This window comes from Sarcophilus harrisii, chromosome 2 (assembly GCF_902635505.1).
Source record: "Sarcophilus harrisii chromosome 2, mSarHar1.11, whole genome shotgun sequence".
Lineage (NCBI taxonomy): Eukaryota > Metazoa > Chordata > Mammalia > Dasyuromorphia > Dasyuridae > Sarcophilus > Sarcophilus harrisii.
In genome coordinates this window covers 21,526,650-21,544,241 of record NC_045427.1, presented here as the reverse complement: position 1 = coordinate 21,544,241, position 17,592 = coordinate 21,526,650, and the positions used below count along the sequence as shown (strand labels likewise).

Sequence of the window (17,592 nt, the reverse complement as noted above, 5' to 3'; positions counted from 1 at the left end):
GTAAAAATAGTATGAATCAGTCTGTATTCAATCAATATCAGTTCTTTCTCTGAAAGTGGATAGTAAGCTTTATAATTGGTTCTTTAGAATTGTCTTAGATTATTGAATTGTTGAGAAATGAGTCCCTCATAATTCTTCATGGAACAATATTACTGTTACTATGTACAATGTTCTCCTGGTTCTGTTCATTTAACTTTGTACTAGTTCATGTCAGTCTTCCCAGGTTTTCCTGAAATCATCCTGCTTGTTATTTCTTATACCACAATAATATTCTATTACAATCATATAGCACAACTTGTTCAATTGATGGGCACACTTTCGATCTCCAATTCCTAGCCACCACAAAAAGAGTGGTTATAAATATTTTGTATAAATAGACTCCTTTCTGATGTCTTTTATTTAGCCTATTTTTATTTGATTTCCATTTGGAGTTTCTGATTCTCACTTCTCTTCATCTAACTTCTCTTTTTTTATTTTTTGTGAGTTAGTGAACTACAAGAACTTTCTAAAACTCTATGGAGCACATTTTTTTTAAAAGAAGGAGTAACTTTTTGTCTTTCTCCAGACTTAAATATCCAGTAGAATGGAAACTCCTTAAGGACAGGGAATTTTTTGAATTCTCTGTACGTAATAAACTCTTGATACATGGTAAGTGTTTAATCAGTGTTAAACTTAATTGAATCAGAGTCAAACTTGTGCTTCTGGGATTGTGCCAGCCCTGTTTATACCAAATAAATGGATAACATATGGAGAGAAGGCAGCATAAATTAGGATGTTATTCACATAGATCAGTCCTCTATAGCTCTTAGTAAATTAAATTTCTGATCTCTGGCGAATGGTAGAATTACTACAGGTTTAAGTGACATGATACAATATTTATGCTGTTACATTTGTGTGTGTGTGTGTGTGTGTGTGTGTGTGTGTGTGTGTGAAATGCAGGATTCCTATTCATCTCTAGCAGAAAAACATTCTAGATATTTCTTGACATCCCCCCCTTGTTAGATTGTATCTATTCTTGAAATACAAGAGCAATCAAGTTTAGGGGGAACCAATACTTATAGCTGAGATTGAGTTGACTCAAAAGATATACAAAATAATGAAACAATCAGATAAAAGAGGCAGCCAAAGTTTTCCTCTTGAGGTCATTGCAAGCTGTGCCAAGTTGAAGTTGCTTGGTGCTGTTTCTGACAATAATATTGGAAAAAATTACTCTTCTCTCCCCTCAGCTGAGTTCACAGGAAAATAGCTGGAACTTCCTGATGGATTGAGTGTGACTACTCTTTTATATGAAAAGAAAGAAAGATATAGGATGATAGGAAGCAAGGATGGACAGATCAAATAGGAGTTTTTTAAGGATGAGAAAGAAATGGACATGTATGTAGACAGTAGGGAAATATCCAATAGGCAGGAAAAAATTGAAGAGAGTGAAGATGGTAAAGGGGACAAAATGTTGGAGAAGATGAGATAGAATAGATGTAGAGATGAGTTGGATGAGATGGATGTAGAGAGATTTGTGTTGGCAAGGAAAAGGGTCACTTCTTCCAGTGAGACAGGAGGAAAGGAGGAGATTTTGGTGAAAGTCACTTAGAAGATAAGGAGGAGAGCAGAAAAAGGAATTTGGATAAATTGTCTTAATTTTTTCTGTAAAATATGAGGCAAAGTTCTCAACTGAAAGAATCAGGGGAGGGAGAGTCATGAAGTGTTTGAAGAAAGATGAAAATCTTTGAAAAAATTGCTTGTGGTGAGTGAGAGTGAGTCCATTAGGGAGTATTGCAACTTCCTTACAACCACTATTCACTGCTCTCTTGTCCTCTGGGTAATCCTCAATTTCAGTTTTCAGAGTTTTTATTCCATGAATCATTGCTATACAATATTATTTTTAAAATAGTATTTAATGATGGCCCTTTGTTCCTCTCAATTGTAATTTATTATTTTCTTTGAGTTCAGTAGCTAGACTGCTGAGCCTGGAGTGAAGAAGAACTGAATTCCAATGCAGCCAAAGGCACTTAGAAATTGTATGATCCTGAACAAGTCACTTAATCTCTGGTTTATCTGTTTCCTCAACTGTAAAATTGGTATGATAATCATAGCACCTACCTCCCATTGTGAGGATTAAATGGAATAATAGTTATAAAGTACTTAGCACAACACGACACATAAATGGTTCCACATAAATGCTTGTTTCCTTCTTTACTTCCAAATATGTGATAATTCTTTGTTCCTCTGTTTCATGGGTTGGGTGAGAACTGAAACACATTACAAATAAAGAATTATGCAAGAGAAACAACATAAAGAAGTTCTTTAAGAAAATATATATCTGAAAATATATGTGATTATAAAATAATCTGTCTGGGGGCAGCTAGGTGGTGCAGTAAATAGAGCATCAACCCTGAAGTCAGGAAGACCTGAGTTCAAATTTGGGCTCAGACACTTAACACTTCCTAGCTGCGTGACCCTGAGCAAGTCACTTAACCCAAATTGCCTCAGGGGAAACAAAAGAAAAAAGAAAATTAAAGGAAAGAAAGAAAAGAAAAAGAAAAAATAATCTGCCATATAACCATCCTGAGGTTCAGTTCCTCTTCAGTAAAATGTTTGGGTTGGACTAGATGGCCTCTGAGTTTCTTCCACATCCAGATCTGTGATCCTTTGATATACAAAGTTAGGAATATAAAATAGATAACTGTATCTACTGTCAAGAGGAGCGAAGGAAGGTCCCCTTCAGTTATTGATTGGATCTCTCTATGTAGGATTTATAGAAGGACATGGATAAGAGTATGTGATCTGCCTTGAATTGCCATCCAATAGCTCACTTCCCTTTCGCAACCAAACTCTTTGAAAAAATTCCCTGAAAATCAAATCAATACATATTTAATAAGTGCCTACCATGTTTGAGGAGGACACCTGGGAAGCACAATGGATAAAGCTAAGTCTGGAGTCAGAATTCAGATTTGAGTTCACAAATCTGACCTCAGATACTCACTAGCTGTGTCACTCTGGGCAAGTGACTTAATCCTATTTGCCTCAGTTTCTTCCAACTGTAAAATGAGTTGGAGAAAGAAATGGCTAAAACTCCAGTATCTTTGCCAAAAAAAAAATGGGGCCACAAAGCCAGATATGACTAAAACAACTCAAAAACAGCAATGTTCCAGGAACTATGCTAAACTCTGCAGATACACACAGAAAAACGGTCCCTGTTTTGAAGGAGTTAACATTGTAAGGGGGGAGATCTAAAAGGAAGATGAAAAGTGGGAAGAGAGTAGGTATCCCTAAAGGGAGATGAGGGAGAAAGTTGAAAGAGTCACGAGAGGAGTCCCAAAGGGGATATGGCTGTCCTGGTCCTCTATTAAATGGAAGTTCTTAAGAGGGGGAAAAACAATCAGAGGGAAGAAGGACTTCGACTTCTGATCTCACTCACTTCTCAGTTCCCAAATATCACAACTAAAATTATCCACCCCACGTTTACGGGGATCATAATTGCCAAGTCCAAAGGCTTTTTCTGGTCATCTTTTTTCTTGATTTCACTGCAGCATCAGGTTTCTTCTCCTCCTGCTGGATACTATCTCTTCTCTGGATTCTTTTGACAGAGAGAAAGAGAGAGAGAGAGAGAGAGAGAGAGAGAGAGAGAGAGAGAGAGAGAGAGAATAATTTAGTCAATAATCTTCAATTTATAGATACTATCTCATATTCCCATTCTTTGCCATTTCAAAAGCTGGTGAATTTTCATTCATTTTGAACTTAAATGCATGTATTAGCATGTATGCAGTACAACATAAATAGATGATTCAATATAAAACCATGAATTTCCATTTTACACCACTTCCTATTTTTCCTGGAAATCAATAAATAGTACACATCATTTTTACAGCTACTTGGCTTTCTGGGCTTTCTTTTAACTTTTCTTTTATTCTCTGTCATGCACTTTTTTTCTCTCTACCTCCCAGCCCTGCCTTAGAAAAGTCTATCTTGGACAAAAGTAATTGTATGTATGTCTATGTGTGTTTGACACTCTTTATGAGCTTTGCTTCTCCATGTCTGGCCTCTCCTAAATATCTTTTGCTAGATCTCACAGATCTCAACACACACACACACACACACACACACACACACACACACACCTACTTTCCAAGACTGTTTGTAAGGATCAAATAAAATAATGTTTGTAAAAAAGCACTTAGAACATTGTAGATCTTATATAAATACTTACTCCCTTCCTTTTCCCTCCCTGTTAACTATGGGACTCCAGCCTCTTCTTTCTTTCCCTACATAATGTCTGTCCTAGTGATCTTCTCAGATCCCATGTGCAAATGTTTCCTACATGTATCTATCCAACCCTAGTCCCATATCACCAAATTTATTACAAATTTCAAACTATTGTCCCATTAGCCTATCAAAGCAACATGTTCAAAAAACAAATCATTATCTTTTCCCCCAACTAAAACTCTTTTCTTAATCTTCCAATCTCTATGAAGGGCATAAACATGCACAATTTCCTCTACTCTCCACAATGGTCGAATTTTTTCTGCTTTATTCCTTTGAACTAGCTGTGCATTTTTTTATCATGACCCTAAGCATTTGGTTAAAACATTTACAGCCAATTCCAGCCCCTTAATAAGTCTGAATCTATAATTCAGAGAATGGACATCAATTATTCAATCAATCATTTTTTTGTTAAGTGCCTTCTATATACCAGACAGTTTTTGATCTCAAGGAACTTACAATCTAATAGAGGAGAAAACATGCAAAGAAATGTATGCAATGTGAGCTATACACAGGATGAATTGGAAATAATTAAAAGAAGGAAAGCTGTGGAATTAAGAGGGGATGTAGAAGGCTTCTAGTAAAGATGGGATTTTAGTTGGGACTTCAGGGAAGCCAGAGAGGTCAGTATTGGGGGTAGAAGAGGGAGAATGTTATAGACATGGAGACAGCCAGAGAAAATGGAGTGACTTGTTCACTGATTATCAGGAGGCCAATGACACTGAATCAAAGAATACATGTTGAGATATAAAGGGTAAGAAGACCAGAAAAGTAGGGGATGCGATCTTATTAAGGGTTTTGAATGCCAAGCAGGAGAGTTAGTATTTGCTCTTGGAGACAATAGGAAGTCATTGGACTTTCCCGAGTGGGGTAGATGACATGCTCAGATGTACATTTTAGGAAAATCACTTTGGTGATTAAATGAAGAACAGACTAGAGTAGTGAGAAATTTGGGGCATCAAGAGGCTATTGTAATAATGCAGGAGTGAGATGATGAAGACCTGCCCTAGAGAGGTAACAATATCAGAGAAGAGAAAGGGATACATGCAAGAGCTATTACAAAGGTAAAATCAGCAGGCTTCTGTCCTGGATGAACTGATGTCTATTGGACATACTGATGTCCTTCTGAAATGTCTGAAAAGCAGTTGGAAATGTGAGATTAAAGATCAGCAGAGACACTGGAGTAGACAGATTTAAGAATCATAAGCATAGTGGGTATTAAATCCTTCTGAGGTGATAAGATCATCAAGGGAAATAGTAGAGAGGGTGAAAGAAGAGGACCAAGGGCAGAACTCTGTGGGACACTGACATTAGAGGGCATAATCTACAGGATTATCCAGCAAATGAGACAGAGAAAGCAAGCTCACATGGGCAAGGGGCAACCCAGGCAGAATGGTGTCCCAAAAGGGGACTTAGAAGAGAGGATCAAGAATGTCTCAGATATTAATGGACTTACTAGGGCCATAAGTGTAGTTACATGGCACAGTGGTGACCCTTACTCCATGACCAGTGCCCTTTGCTCTGTAGCATTTTGCCTCCACCTTTCCTTGATCACAACTCCATAGCCAAAATGCATAAAAAATGTAGAGCTATACCTCTGAAATGTTCTTCTTGGAGAGGCAAATTTAGGCACTATTACTTTAGTTTATCACAGTTTTCCTGTACAATCCTTGGAATACAAGTAGTGTAAGTATCAATAGCTCCATTCTATAGATTGGCAAACTAATGTTCAAAGAGATGAATCAAGGTCATGCGATGGTAGAAGTAAAACCTGAACATGTTTGTTACGGTCATCTCTACCTCAAGACTCTTTTCATTACTTTCTTTCTCTTGACCTTCACTAAGTTTGCCTTAGAATCCCCAAATTGGATAGTCCCTACTTTCTCTATTCCTATTCTGGGTCTACCCAATGCCACTGGAGAAAGTCATGAAATAAGTCATGAAATGATGCTGACCGAGTCCTTAGCAAAGTTGTGCTTTTGGCTGACCTTTTGGTCAGTGCTTATTTTGACTTCTATGATCCACATTCAAGGTTCAAGTTTACAATTCGAGGTGCTATTGAGGTGTAAATTTTATCTCCTAGATGAGGTCTGATCCATGTATCCATCACTTCCTGTATGCCGAAATCCCCTTTTGATGAGATTCATTTCCAAGACAGAAGAAACTTTTCCAGAAAGGATAATTTCTTTTATGCCTCCTTAAAAATGAAAAGGATGTTTAAGGATTCTAAAAGGCATTAAAGATTAAAAGCAAATTCAGAGTAAATGGTTTTCTTTTAAAGTATAGCTACTTATAAGTTTGGAACTATGCCCAAAGGGCAATAAAACTATGCATTGATCCAGCAGCAGCCTCACTACTGGGTCTGTATCCCAAAGAGATCATAAAAGAGAAGAAAGGACCCACATGTACAAAAAGGTTTGTATTTTTGTAGTAACAAGGAATTGGAAATTAAATGGATGTCCATCAGTTAGGGAAGGGCTAAGTAAGTTATGCTATATGGATGGAATGGAATATTACTATTCTATAAGAAATGATAAGCAGGATGATTTTAGAAAAAGCCTAGAAAGAATTACACCAGCTGAATGAAATGAACAGAAATAGGAGAACAATGTACACAGTAGCAACAAGATTATGTGATCAACTATGATGGATTTAGCTCTTCTCAACAGTGCAGTGATTTAAGGCAATTCCAATAAACTTAATATGGAAAATGCCATCCACATCCAGAGAGTTCTCTCTCTGAATATGGATTGAAGCAAAATATTTTCACCTCTTCTTTGTTGTTCCTTTCTTTCTTTCTCATGTTTTTTCCCCCTTTTGGCCTGATCTTTCTTGCACAACATGAGAAATATGGGAAATATGTTTAAAAGGATTGCATATATTTAATTTATATCATAGTGCTTGTTGTCTTGAAGAAAGGCAATATGAGGCAGTAAAGGAGAAAATTTTAGAACACAAAGTCTTACAACAATAAATGTTGAAAACTATCTTTACATGTATTTGGAAAAATAAAATACTGTTGAGGAAAAAATTAAAATAAAAAAGAAAGTATAGATACTTATGACCACATATTTACATACTAAAAGTTCATCAAATTTCCCCCTTTATAACTTCAATAAGAAACCTAATTGGAACCCCCTTCCCTTAATTATTCATTATAGCTTCTTCCAAGATCATTTTCAGGTTAATTATTAGTAATCAAATCAAAAGGACTGCCCACTCTGAGAAAATAGCCATAAATAGATGTTTTAAATAACTCCGTATCATAAAAATTAATTGAACAAGCCATAAATGAACTCCCAAAAGACAAAACCCTAGAGATTATATTCTCTATTCAGATGTATTATCAAGTAAATTCTATCAAATACTCAAAAAACAATAAATTCCAATAATAAAAAGGCTATTTGCAATAACTTTTAAAGCATCCTTCCAATCTCTTTTTAGGCTCAACTGTAGTCTTAGTACCTAAACCTGTTGCTGTTTTGTTCTTGTTCAGTCATTTCAGGAAGTGACAAGGTAGAAAATATATTCAGACAAATATCCTTAATGAACAGTGGTTGAAAATTGTAAAATAAAATATTAGCAAGTGAGCTACAACAACATATTAGAAAAATTATACATTATTATCATGTTGGGTTTATATGAGGAATTCAGGGTCAGTTCAATATATGAAAGACTAAAACTAAGATAAATCATTTTAATAATAAAAAGAATCAAAACATTATTATACCAATAGGTGATTAAAGGATTTTTTTTAAAAAACCAACACTCATTTTCATTTAAAATCTAGAAATCATGTACTAAATGAACCTTTATTTAATTTGGTAAATAGCAATTATCTCAATTCAAGAACAAACTTATGTAATTGAAAAAAGTTAGATGTCTTTCCAATAAGGTGAGAGATAAAGCAAAAAGTATTCCTGATCATCCTTATTATTTGACAATATTAAAAATGTCAGCTGTAACAACGTCAAGAAACAGAAATGTATAGAATAAGCAAAAGCAAAGAGAAAGCAAAATTGTAGCTTTTTGCAAATAGCAAGATAAGCGCTAACTAAAGATTAATTGAAATAATTTGAGCAAAGTGGTAAAATATCATTAAGATAAATCCATCTAAATCATTAATTCCTATATATAACAAAATCCAACAAAAAAGAACTAGAAGGAGAAATCTCATTCAAAATAACTATAAAAGCAATAAAATATCTGGGAGTGTATTTACCAAGATTCACCCAGGGACTATAAGAACATAATTATAAAACACTCTGCAGAAATCAAGACATTCCTAAATAACTGCAGAAATGTTAATTGTCATGAGTAAAATAAGTCAGTATGATTTTTTTTAAAAAGACAATACTACTGAAAATATTGACTTACTCAATCCTGTACCAAAAATAAAAACCCAAAAGAATATTTTGTGAACCTTTGATCCAGCAGTGTTTCTACTGGGCTTATATCCTAAAGAGATCTTAAAGGAGGGAAAGGAACCCACGTGTACAAAACTGTTTGTGGCAGACTTCTTTGTAGTGGCAAGAAACTGGAAACTGAGTAGATGCCCATCAGCTGGGGAATGGTTGAATAAATCATGGCATATGAATGTTTTGGAATATTATTGTTCTATAAGAAACAATCAACAGGATGATTTCAGAGAGGCCTGGAGAGACTTACAGGAACTGATGCTACGTGAAGTGAGCAGAACCAGAAGATCATTGTACATGGCAACAAAATTATACGAAGATCAATTCTGATGGACATGGCTCTTTTGAACAATGAGCTGATTGCAGCCAGTTCCAATGACCTTATGATGAAGAGAGCCATCCAGACCCAGAGAGAGGACTCTGGAAACTGAGTGTGGATCACAACATGACATTTTCACTCTTTTTGTTGTTATTTGCTTGCATTTTAGTTTGTTTCTCTTTTTTTTTCCTTTTTGATTTGATTTTTCTTGTGCAGCAAGATAATTGTGTAAATATGTATGCATATATATATATATATAACAATAACAAGAAGATTATGTGACGATGGATTTGGTTCTTCTCAAGTTATTTAGCCTTTCTGGGCCTCCATTTTCTGAGAGAAAAAAATGAGAATTTGAGTTAGATTATCTTCCTCTAACATTTATTTTTTTACAATATTTATTTTCACAATAATTCAATGATCTTTTTATTGGCAAGAGATATATATGTATTTCTCAGCTCTAAAAAGCTGATATTGTCTTTCTTTCATTATTCTACTTCTGTTTTTCTTGCTCCCTGTGGGAATATCCCAAGATTAATATGTCTATTTTCTATAAATTGCCTTACTCTGTACACAGAGTAAACCAATTTGCTGAATCAATCAGAAGCTTGCAGGGAATCAAAGTCTTGCTACCTTTGCTGGTGACTGGCTAACTTTGTTGAGCTGTGGGTCCCAAACTAGCCTAAATTAGCCTTGCAATCAGCTGTTCCTACAAAACATCCCACTTCTGTGTCCCACCTGTTCCTCGGAAAGACTGTCCATGTCTATCTATGTAGATATAGATATAGATATTCCATTAATTAATAAGCATTCAAGAACCTCATGAATAAACAAAGTCAAATATATGGAGACTTCATTTGTCTTCCTTTTCTTGACAATCAGCATAGTGTTTAACCAGGGTGTATGGAGTATCCGTGGAGGACTGGTGTGGGGATTACCACGCCCTTTTCAGGACTGTTCATCTGATGGTGTCCACCTGATCCAACCAACTCTTACCTGTGGTTCTAAGAAGCTGTAGCATACATAGCAGCTACACACCCAGATAAACTATCACACCAGGGCTAAAGCAGATTGAAGAGATGTTCACCCCAAGCACATGAAGTGGATTTGTCCAGTGGCCACGAAGGTGGCTGAAGCAGAGGTTGTGGAGAGCTCAGAACTTGGCCAGACGTTGAAGACCTCAAGATCAACCACTGCATCCCAAGCCATTGCCAGTCACCTTAACTTTTGTCTTGCTACTGGACTTTGATGAGTCTGGAAGAGAGAGTAAGGCTGATGACTTCATGCAACTCTGCTTTATTTATACCCAATTCTCTCAAAAGTTCAAGATATCACCCCGTGATGTCACTGATCCTCCTTAAAATTGAAGGACAAACAACCATATTTAGCCATTCGCAGTCCTGCCTCAGCCATTCCTTTCTCTGATATCTTTCACTGACATTAGCTCCATAATTCCAACCCTCAATTCTTTTCATTAACCTGGGCTTAATCTCATGCGGGCCTGGGCCACCTTATCTAATCATTAATTCAGTCTCCGGGAAATTCTATAAGGAGGGCCACATGTAGTAGAAAATGGCAGATTCCAAGTCTCTGAAGAGCAATAAGTGCACTCTAGTTATGTAATACCTTGAATGGCATAAAAAGAGATAGATTTGCATTGGAGAATGACTAAGTTATGGTATATGAAAGTAATGGAATATTATTGTTCATTAAAATGATGAGCAGGCTGATTTCAGAAAAACCTGGAAAGACTTACATGAACTAATGTTGAGTGAAATGAATAGAACCAAGAGAACATTGGACACAGCAACAAGAAGATTATGCGACAATGGATTTGATTCTTCTCAAGTTATTTAGCCTTTCTGGGCCGCCATTTTCTGAGAGAAAAAAATGAGAATTTGAATTAGATTATCTTCCTCTAACATTTATTTTTTTACAATATTTATTTTCACAATAATTCAATGATCTTTTTATTGGCAAGAGAATGGAAGCTCGGAAAGTCAACTGACTTGCCATGGATCATGGAGCTGAGAAATGCAAAGGCTATAATTTGAATTCAGTTTCTCCTGATTTTAGATTCAGAGCTCTTTCCATTATATTGCCAATAAAGGAGCATTCTGGTATCTCTCAGCTCTAAAAAGCTGATATTGTCTTTCTTTCATTATTCTACTTCTGTTTTTCTCGCTCCCTGTGGGAATATCCCAAGATTAATATGTCTATTTTCTATAAATTGCCTTACTCTGTACACAGAGTAAACCAGTTTGCTGAATCAATCAGAAGCTTGCAAGGAATCAAAGTCTTGCTGCCTTTGCTGGTGACTGGCTAACTTTGTTGAGCTGTGGGTCCCAAACTAGCCTAAATTAGCCTTGCAATCAGCTGTTCCTACAAAACATCCCACTTCTGTGTCCCACCTGTTCCTCGGAAAGACTGTCCATTCTTTACCCTAATGGATTTTCAAACCTCTCTTTTGTGGTCTTCAAGCATAAACTGCCCCTGCCTCTCCTAGGCTGTAAGTTCCTTTGTACTTTGTACCGGGAGCCTCAGTTTTTCTCCTAAAAAATGTTTGTACTTTCAGCTCAGTTTGGCCTTTTCTGCATTTTGACACCCAGTTGACATCCCCCATTTCATCCTATCACCGATCATTCAATCGCTGGAAAATGCCATAATAACAGTTATGTGCAGGAGGAAATGGCAGATTTCAAGGTCCCTAGATACAAAAGCCAGAGGTGATAAGGAAAAACAGAATAAAAGAATCATAAACTTGGAGCCAGAAATATAGAATTTAGTCCAGTGATTCTCAAAGTATGGTCTAGAGAATCCTGAGGATCTCTGAAACCCTTTTAGAGGATCTACAAATTCAAAAATAGTTTTTATTTCCAATATGGTAAATGTCTATAAATATAATCCAGATAAACAAAAAGGCTTTGGAGAGATCCTCAATCATTTTTAATAGGATAAAGATACTGAAAACAAAAGTTTGAGAACCACTGATTCTAGTCCAACCCCTTCCTTTTTTTTTCAGTGAGAAAGCCAAGACCCAGAGTGGTGAATTTGCCCAAAATCACACAAATAGGGAGTCACCAAGTTCAAATCTGAACCCATATTTGGACTCCAAAGCCAGCCATCTTTCTACTGCAGTCTGTCTTCTAAGCCTCCAAAACTGACTCGCAGTCCAGCTCTACCTCTAGGCACCATGATCTTAATCTCTCCTAACCCCTCCCTGAGATAAAGGAGACTTAAACAGGGGACTGCTTTGGTGAGGTGACATTGACCTTGCGGGCCAGCAGGTGGCAGCATAAGGCTGTATCCCTGAGAGCAGGTGCTAAGGGACTTGGTACCCTTGGATTACTCATGGAAGGAGGCTGGAGTAAAGATGGTTTATCCTTTGTAAACAACCTGTGGTTTGTTTTCTCACCAGGTTCTTTTCCAGCTCTTCTCTCCTCGTGCTCTGGAAAGTTAATGAAGTGGAGGGTGGACTGAGGATCCATTTGTGGATTCTGAATGGCTGCTCTAAGTACATAAAACCAGCCTGATGTGTGAGCCCCCAGTTCTTGCGCCCAGTCCCTCAAACGACAAATCTTTGTTAAGTGTCAACTACGTCGTATCATCAGGATGATCAAAAGTCATTTACTGAATACTAAAAATGTGCCTTTAAGCTTTCTTTCCTCTCAAATGTCATAAATTGAAATAAGCAGGAATATGACCATTAAACACAATATATTAACACTATAACAAACAATGCAAAGACACTTATATATCCAGGTGATGCAATAGAATCAGGAAAACTTGAGTTTTAATCCTGTGTTAAATACTGTGTATCCTAGACAAATCACAAGCTCAATTTGCCTTCTCTCTTTATTATGTAAAATGAAACTACTAATAGCCCCTACCTCCCGGGGGCTGCTGTGAGGAGCAGATGATATTTGCAAAGTGCTTTGAAAACCTTCGAGCACAATATAAATGCTAGCTATTATCGGTAGCTTTTACTTTCACAGTGATTAAGCTTCAAACAAAATTGGTTTCTAACTATTCCCTACAACTACTTACATTCTCAATTCTAGAAATACAGTTCCACCATTTAGCTCTCTCAAGATGTCAAAGTCTCTTGAAAAAATAACTTTAATTTATCTTCTCCTGAGTCTATTTTTTATCATAGGTTAAGAGCTAGATTCAGTTCTTTTATGGAAAGTCTCAGATTCTCTCTCCTTGACGCTAAATTCATCGAGTCTCTCAGGAAACACTATTCTGTCTTTTCCTTTAATGTTTCCAAGGGAAGGGTATAGATCTTTTATTTTTCAAGTTATCTCTCCAGCCATAAATCGCCTCTTTCCCAAGATACTTTTGTTGTTCAGTTGTTTTCAGTCATGTCTGACTTGTCTTGACCCCATTTGTGGTTTTCTCTGTAAAGATATTAGAGTCATTTGCCATGTCTTTCTCCAGCTCCTTTTATAGATAAAGAAACTGGGCAAACAGGGTCAGGCAACTTTTTCAGGGTCACACAGCTAGTGAGTACCTAAGACCAGATGTGAACTCAGGAAGACGAGTCCTGACTCCAAGACCAGTGCTCTATCCATCTTGCCACTCAGCTGTCCATAAAAGTATTTATAGTAGTGTGTGTGCGTGTGTGTGTGTGTGTGTGTGTGTGTGTGTATGTGTGTGTGTGTTCCAAAATGGCCAGGGTAAGAGATTTATTTGGCTTGATTGTGCATATCTGTTTGAAGGGGGCTTTTATTTAAACTGGAATTGAGAGGGAGAAAAAATATTTAATGGAAAAGTACAAGAAAAAATAAGTAAGAACTATTTCATCTGTATCTATATATAGATATAGATATAGATAACACTTCCTACAATGCCTAAGTGGTACTTAATAAATACTTCTTAAATGATTGATTGAACACAGTTTATCAAAAAGGGAGTAGTATGAGAAAAATGCCAGGCAGACTGGACCCAAGATGGTGAAAAACCTAAAAATACAGGGTCAAGAGTTTAAAACAGTATTTAAAAGTTTGAGGTAGAGGGATTGATCAAAGGGTTCCACCAAGAAAATTCAGAGAAAGGCAACTAGTTGGTACAATAGATAGAGCACCAACCCTTACGTTAGGAGGATCTGAGTTCAAATCTGTTTTCAGGCACTTAACACTTCCTAGCTATATGACCCTGGGCAAGTCACTTAACCCCGATTGCCTCAGCAGAAAGAAAGAAAGAAAGAAAGAAAGAAAGAAAGAAAGAAAGAAAGAAAGAAAGAAAGAAAGAAAGGAAGGAAGGAAGGAAGGAAGGAAGGAAGGAAGGAAGGAAGGAAGGAAGGAAGGAAGGAAGGAAGGAAGAAAGAAAGGAAAGGAAAAGAAAAGAAAAAGAAAAAAGGAAAGGAAAGGGGAAAAAAAGAAAAGAAAGAAAATTCAGAGAACAATGTGGAGGATAGATTAGAAAAAGGGAAGACCAGAAATGAGAAGCATAATTAGGAGGCTACTACATTGGTCTAGGTGAGAAGAGGTGATGATCTGAACCAGGATGGTTGCAAGGAGAGGGAACAGTGGATTCAACAGACGCTAAAGAGGTAGAAACGATAGGACTTGCTAACTGGATGGGGAAGCAGAGCACAGGGAAGAGTGTATGAGTTATTATTTCTAATTATGGGATTGAAGGAACATTTCTGTGTCTATATATATACATACGATGTTTAGTAGTTGTACAGCCATGGGCAAGTTACAAATTCTATGAACCTCCCTTTCTTGCTGTATTTATACCAGCACCACTCCCTCCAATGTTGCATCCTAGTCTTCAGGACCCAGTTTGGAGTTTTTATTACTCTTCCTAGTCTCTATTATTTTCATCTCTGAATCTCTTCCTTGTGATGAATTGATATTAATTACTATGCATATATGTACATAGTATAATACATAATACATATACATATTATTGCTACATAAAAGGATAATTTTCTTAAACGTTTAAAAAGCAGGATGAATAAAATGAGGCTAGTAGCAAATTCTTGTTCTCCCAGAATGCTCCTCCCAACCTCCGAGTTGTTCTCTACCATTTTCTACACATGAAAAGGACCCAAACAATCTTTCCACCTTTTCTGTCTACTTCCAACAAGGTAAAAGAGAAATAGTTCTGTGTGAGAGGGGAAGAGCCAGAGACCTCATTTTGGCCTGTTCCACTTTTCTCCATGCCCACTGTGGGCAATCACAGACACTCAGGATGCTGCACACATCCGATTCTACCTACTTGTGCTTTCTGCCCCAAGGCATTGTCTAAGTATCTTCCAAGGTTTAAGCCTTTAATGACACAATGACGTAAATAAATCCCTTTGTAAATCTAAGAGTTATGTAAACACCAGCCATTGATATCATTATTGCGTATACAGCAGTGAGCCTCCTACACATCCATTTATGTTCTTAGAGCCTTCATTCAGAAAGATCTAACTGGGTGACCTTGGGCAAGTCATATAACCCCAATTGCCTCAGGGAAAAAAAAGGCACATCAGCTCCATGAACAATTAAATATCAACCCTTCAGTTTCATTCTCTGGAGTGCTCCCTTCTACCTGGAAGACTGGCTCTGACTGAAATGAGTGAAGGGAAGGAGGTAAAAAGTAAACATTTCTTAAACATCTACTGTGTGTCAGGATCTGTTAAGGACTTTACAAACACTATTTATCTCATTTGATCCTCACAACTACTCTGGATGGTAGGTATTATTATCCCCAATTTATAACTGAGGAAACTGAGGCAAATAACCATTAAGTAACACAGTAAATGGCTGAGTTCAGATTTAAACTCGGGTTTTCTTGAGTCCTGGCCCAGAGCTCTATCCATTGTACCACCTAAGGAAAAGACAATTTTGGCTGTGGTCACCCTCCTCCCCACCCCCCTAAGAGTTTTCTAGAAATTGATCTTTCACCATAGGAAAACAGCTCCCTGTCAGGTGGCCAAGAAGATAGAAAATTGAACCGAGAAGTCCTGAGGTCAAATCCAACCTCAAACACTTACCAGCTGTGTGACTGTAAGCAAATCACTTAAACTCTCCATCCTTTGGTTTCCTCATCTATAAAGATTACAAAGTACATATTTCCCAGGGCTTTGTGAGAAGAAGATAAGATAATATTTGTAAAGTACTTTGCAAACCTAAAAGTGTTATATAAATATGATTGCGGAGGAGGGGGATCAGTAGGATTCAGACTACAAAAAAGGAAAAGGATGAGGAGAATAAATCAGAATCAGAAAAGTCATTTACCCAAACATAAATGATAAAATGACATAAAAAAGAAATCAACAACCAAAGAAAAATACTCCAAATCACTAATAGAGAAATGCACATTAAAGCACGATTGAGGTTCCACTTAACATTTTCCATTCCATCAATTGGCAAAGATGTAAAACGAAGAAGAATATTGGAGGGACTGCCAAAAAAACAGGCACACCTGTGCACTGTTGGAGATCCTGTGGTTTTGTCTAGTCATTTTGTCTCATTTCAGCCCCTGGAAATCCCTGGAAAACAATTTCTAAACCCAGAAATTTACCAAGGTGTGCATACAGTTATACCACTACTGGGTTTACGCCACAAAAAGATCAAAGGAGGAAAAGGGCCCATATATACCAAAAACATATATAGCAGCACTTTTCATGGCAGCCAAACACTGGAAACTAAGGGTATGCCGATCAATTGGACCTGTTTTCTCATTAATATCACCATGGGGTTGGACTAGATTGCTTTTAAGATTCTGTCTACTCGTGATACTCCATGTTCTAAATTTTCCAGAAGTTCTAGGTCTATATTTCTAGTTCTGACACTCCTTGTACTATGGCATCTTCCAGCTTTGACATGCTATGTTCTAAGATTTCCCCTGATCTTGACATGCTATATTTCAAAGTTGTACCATTCTATGTCTAAGGCCCTTCCCATTTCTGATATTCTGTGTTATAAGATTTTCCTTTGACATTCTGTACTCTAAGGTATTTCTCAGTTCTGTAAAATGGGTACAAAAAAGCACTTGTCTTAGAGGGTAATGTAACTTCTCTGGCTGCCCCAACTCACGTCGTGCCTAAATTGTGCTTGCTACTTCCAGACCTCGATCATCTTGGAATCTCTAGTCCCTTACAATCCCAAACTCCAGCTTTATCTTCTACATAAGATTTTTCCTGATCCTGCCCCCAGGGGCTATTGCCTTGACTTCCAGGTTATTTTGTATCTATTTTGAATATTTGTGTATATAGTTAGGTACCAAACACTGTGTAGGGATGATTTTTGCTCAGTCATGTCCAACTCTCCCAAACCCTGTGGGTGTCTCTCTCTATCTCTCTCTGTTTCTTCTCTGTCTCTATCTATCTGTCTCTGTCTCTCTCTGTGGGTGTCTCTATCTCTCTGTCTCTCTCTGTTTCTTCTCTGTCTATCTTAGCAAAGACACAGGTGCAGTTTGCCATCTCCTTCTCCAGCTCATTTTACAGATGAGGAAACTGAGACAAACAGGGCTATGTGACTTGGCTGGAATCATACAGGTAGTAAGTGTCTAAGGCCAGATTTGAACTCAGAAAGATAAGTCTTCATAACTCCAGACTGGGGACTATATTCACTTCGCCACCTAACCATCGATTAATGT

The 17,592-nt window shown here is 37.1% G+C and overlaps 1 protein-coding gene across 1 annotated transcript in view; it reads right to left on the bottom strand.

Annotated features, from left to right (window-relative positions):
• LOC105749124 (zinc-alpha-2-glycoprotein) overlaps nt 1-17,592 on the bottom strand; it is a 66,841-nt gene that overhangs the window by 21,562 nt on the left and 27,687 nt on the right. The window contains exons 2-5 of the mRNA XM_031949733.1: nt 10,751-10,871; nt 9,991-10,248; nt 3,416-3,574; nt 2,098-2,246 (exon numbers count right to left, since the gene is read on the bottom strand). The gene's annotated coding sequence lies outside the window, so the exon portion shown is untranslated. The remainder of the gene's footprint in view (nt 1-2,097; nt 2,247-3,415; nt 3,575-9,990; nt 10,249-10,750; nt 10,872-17,592) is intronic.